We start from the raw sequence: 4,622 nt of genomic DNA, 5'->3' as shown, positions 1-4,622 counted from the left end.
CGAGTTGACAAGCGCAAGGGTAATCATACCCGATCTGACAAGGGCCTCGGGACGAGTGCACGAGTTGAGCTTCGGAGCCTCTACACCGGATTCCCCCCGGAGCTTTCAGGATCCCTGCTACCCCGTTCGGAAGCAAGACAACGGACAGGTAAGACCAGTCGGATCACGCTCCATCAACATCCAATATCTTAGACTCTTGTGTCGGTGTCGTCATGCATTGATCCTTTAATTTGCAACAAAATATTTCAGATCATGACTAGTTTTCTTGATAGGCGTTTCTAAAGATTAAAAACTAAAGACTAAAGACCGTTGATTTTAAGCGGCCAAAAAGTGTCTCGAAGATAACAAATACGCTGGGCGTCCTACCGACCGGCCCACCGCAGCACCTAATGCCCTGAAGCCTATTAAAGGAGATCGAATCGGATCCAATGGAATATACTTGTTTAAAATTGATTTCTTTAAAAAAAAATTAAGATGCGAAAAAGATATAGTATGGAAAGTGTTTTGATTATTCAAAATTTATCCATGAATTTTGATAAATAATATCTGATTGCTTACTGTTTTTATAATTTTTATTGACTGATCGAGATTTTTTAGGGAAGAGTTTATACTAAAACTGCTTTTGTTTGCAGTGTAAATATAAAACTACACTGATGGAGTTTAATAATGATTAGATTTCTGAGTGTAAAAAGCAAACCGGTTTTATATTCAGACGATCGATGTAAAAGGTAACGTCGCTTAAGCCTTGATTGTTCAATCCATCCCCTATTTTTTCCAATCCAACATTAAGCATGATCTTCAAAAGCTTAAGTTACGGTTGGGATCAATTGAGAAAGAACAAGAGTTTCATAAGATTTCTAATCAAAATCTAGCCATGGAAAATCAATTTGCGAATGAAATCTTGCTTTGGTATCAAAATCTATAGCATCCATGACAAGAGCTTCATAGGATTTAGGTTTATAGACTAAGGCTCTGGTTTTGGGATCAAATTTGGGAATGAAATCTAAAGCTCCTTTGCATCCGACTGCTCAACACCTTACTCGCAAGCCAGCATAAAAAGGGGATAGAAAAGATAAAATCGAATGTAACCATGGACAACCCTCCCAAGCATTCCAGACTTAAACCACACCGTTCACTTGCCAGACTTCTTGGCAGCGGACTTGGTGACCTTGGCACCAAATGGTTCCTTATCGATGCTCTTGATAACTCTGACAGCCACCGTCTAACGCATGTCTCTCACAGCAAAACGACCAAGTGAGGGTATTCAGAGAAGGTCTCAACCACCATGGGCTTTGTGGGAATCATCTTAACAAACCCAGGCATCACTGCTCTTCTTTTCCACAACTACTCCTCTCCCGCTCTCCCTTCGGATGTGGGTTGCAACTGTTCATCTCTGGCTCCCTTTTCGGAGGTGGGTTCAGATCTGCTGCTACAACTGATTGCACTGGTGGTGATAAAAAGAAAAAAGGGGGGGGGGGGGGGGGGGAAGAAGAAGAGAGAGAGAGCAAGAGAGAAAGTGAGAAAGAGAAGAAGAAGAAGGAGAGGAGAGAGAGAGAGAGAGTGAGCGATGTATTTATTACATCAATAATTTTGATATATTTATTATATTAATTATCAATGTAAATAAGATTCAAAATGTAATTTTACACCGATTACCAAATGCCAGTAAAATCGAACCGGGGTGTAAAGTTTATTCCGGCTCGATTTTCCACTCCAAACAAGCGTATCCTAATTAAAATCTATCAATGAATTTTAATAAATAGCACCTGATTGGCTACCACTTTTATAATTCTAGTTGACTGGTTAGAAGTTTTTCAAATATCATATCTTTCCTATATCATAGTTGAACCCTTTTTTTAACAGAAAGCAGTTAGAAAGAGGGTTGGGATGCAAACAGAACAGATATCCGATCGGATCTCATACATATTGATTTGGATTTGAATCCGATAAGGATGTTGTATATTCGAATATGATATGATCTAATTTATTTTTTAAAAAAATTAATAAAATATTAAAAGAAAAATGCAACAGATTAAATAGAAAAGTACTTTTCAACTATTTTCATCATATATATTAGGGGTGTTGACAGGTCGGGTTGGGTCGGTTTATTGGGGTTTTCCCAACCGACCCGACCTGGTCAGGTTACCTGAGGTGGAAACCGAAACCGACCCACTGATAGGCCAAACCAACCTAGTCGGTTTGAGTTGGGTTGGGTCGGTTTCGGTTTTTCTCCTATACAAAAGGAGACCTAATTGAATTCTAATTGCAATTGCCTAATGTGTTGCTTATTTGGTGTAAAAGACTAGAAAGTTAGAAACTATGATAGATTTCCTATTCTAATTGTAATTGCCTAATGGGCCTTCTAGTTTAGTAGAAGACTAGTTATAGTTAAGTAAGAAACTACTCAAACTATGAACTATCGAACTAATAGAAGACTAGTTTGGTTTGGGTTGGTTTCAGTTTTCACACAAGAAAACTGAAGCCGACCCGATATATTGGTTTATATATTTGCCCAACCCAAAACCGACCGGTACTAATGAAAACCCGGCCGACTCGGGTTGGATCGGTCCGGATTAGTTGGTTTGGTCGGGTTAGGCATTCTTATAAACAGCCCTAATATATATACATTTTTTATAAAAATAAATAAATAAATATAAAAGTTTATAAAAGTGCAATATAAATAATATATTGGAAATGAGGATATCTGAATCCGACAAAATAACATGGAAGGTTAGGATAGAATGTGATTGCTTATTTGTACTTTAGCTGTTAACAGGCTACCATTTACAACAAAATTTCTACCACACAACATTACATAAGTTTAGCCTCTACAGTTTCTCCTCAAAATCATACATAAATCAAATGCTTGCAAATTTAAAATACCAAATGCAAAAAACAGAAGCTGAAAATTATGAGTAATTTTTTCTTATGAATTATTTCTTCAAGCATGACCAACTTTTCCATGGTTTCACTTAAACCTATACAAACCTACCTTTCTCTACTTTTTCCTTCAAATCAAACACAACTTTGAGTTATTTTATTAAGAAAACAAATCTACAAAAGGATCATATTGTTGTAAAAGTTGAACATTATCCTAAAAAAAGCATATCAGCAGAAAGGTTAATAGAGTAGAAAATGTAAATTACCTGATTTTCAACAAAAGGAAGTTGAGAACAAATGTTTCTATACACTCAACAAGAATGAACTGTTTTGAAACAATTCCTACAATGCCAACATAATTACATGGATAATGGATTGATTCAATAAGCTACTACAAGGCCTGAAGTCATAGAGAGATAATCATGAACATGAAATAGATCCCTCACAGAAATTAGGTTGCGTTTCACCAAAAACTCATAATTAATGTTGCACATGATGGTAACAAGAACATAAATGAAACTGATGAAATATATATATATATATATATATATGAACCTAAATCATCTATTATTGGTAACAAGAAATAAATATTTATTGAAAAGAAAAAGATGGAACCAGCTGGATTCTCTCCATAAGTGAACTTGATGAAACTACAAATTAGTGAGTAGTGACCAAATCACCAAAAGAACCAAGAAATTGATCATGAAAAACAGTAGATGCAAATAATAAACACTCAAGCACATCATAGAGTTACATTTGCAATGACCATTTTTGCCTTACTATGCTATTAACTAGCATAGTAAGGCCTGCTGTTTGAAGTATCGAGTTCCATGAGCCTAGGTTTGTATAAAATCAAAATTCCAATAAATAAATAAATAAGTTAGAGACGGAGAAGTTATATTTGCAATGAGGTGGATGGAATGAAAAGAATGCATATCAAATATATTAAGCAAAAAAATGAATTCTACGTCTAGCCCCATTTGCAACGAAATATTCCATTCTAATGTCATTTCTACAAATATATATATATATATATATATATATAAGTTCTATTTTACCTTGAGGGAAAGTGATTCCATGAAAATAGAAAGCCCAATGTGGACATAACCTGGAAATGAACAGAAAAATTACATAAATCACCAGAAATTACAAAGGGAAAATTAAAAATAAAAATAAATAAGAATTGCCTAAACTCATATTAAAACCAGAGAAGGGGGATCAACATTGGTTGTAATAACTGCTCGAAGCAGCGCTAAAGAGATTAACAAGTTAAACTCGGATCATAATCAGAGAAGGGGGTTGAATGCCTAAGTTTACCTTCGCCAAATAAAACAGGTGAGCAGGTCTGCAACCGCCAACGGGTGAAGCGGGAGGGAATGAGAGAAGATGAACGAGCGAGGCAAACGAAATTGACTGAGGCAAGCAAGAGGCGGAAAAAAAGATGAACCACGTGGGAAGTGGAATTTTAGTGGGTCGGTTTAGAGTTTTGATCAATCAAAACCCACCCATGAAATTTGATAAATAACACCTGATTCACTATCACGTTTATGATTTTAGTTTATTGGTCAATTGTTTTTCAGATATTATATCTTTTTCATATTATATAATCTAACCTAAAAAAATCAAGTTTTTATTTTTATGATAAATGAAGTTTTAGTTTTTATTCATTTTGAATAATCTTTAATTTGTTATTTGTATAAATAATCAGGTCAATCTTGGGTTATAAATCGGTCCCAAAAAGT

General features: G+C 35.2%; 1 long non-coding RNA gene across 1 annotated transcript; it reads right to left on the bottom strand.

Annotated features, from left to right (window-relative positions):
- Positions 1–827: 827 nt before the first annotated feature.
- On the bottom strand, positions 828–4,267 carry LOC148875176 (uncharacterized). The gene is made up of 3 exons (XR_016105332.1): positions 4,198–4,267; positions 3,939–3,988; positions 828–1,444 (listed from the first exon to the last, which is right to left on the bottom strand). It is a non-coding gene; the product is annotated as an uncharacterized LOC148875176 (long non-coding RNA).
- Positions 4,268–4,622: the final 355 nt, after the last annotated feature.

Source organism: Nelumbo lutea, chromosome 1 (assembly GCF_056320005.1).
Source record: "Nelumbo lutea isolate HS-2025 chromosome 1, American lotus-T2T, whole genome shotgun sequence".
NCBI lineage: Eukaryota > Viridiplantae > Streptophyta > Magnoliopsida > Proteales > Nelumbonaceae > Nelumbo > Nelumbo lutea.
Note: the sequence above shows the minus strand (reverse complement) of the source record. Positions and strands in the feature narration are given on the sequence as shown.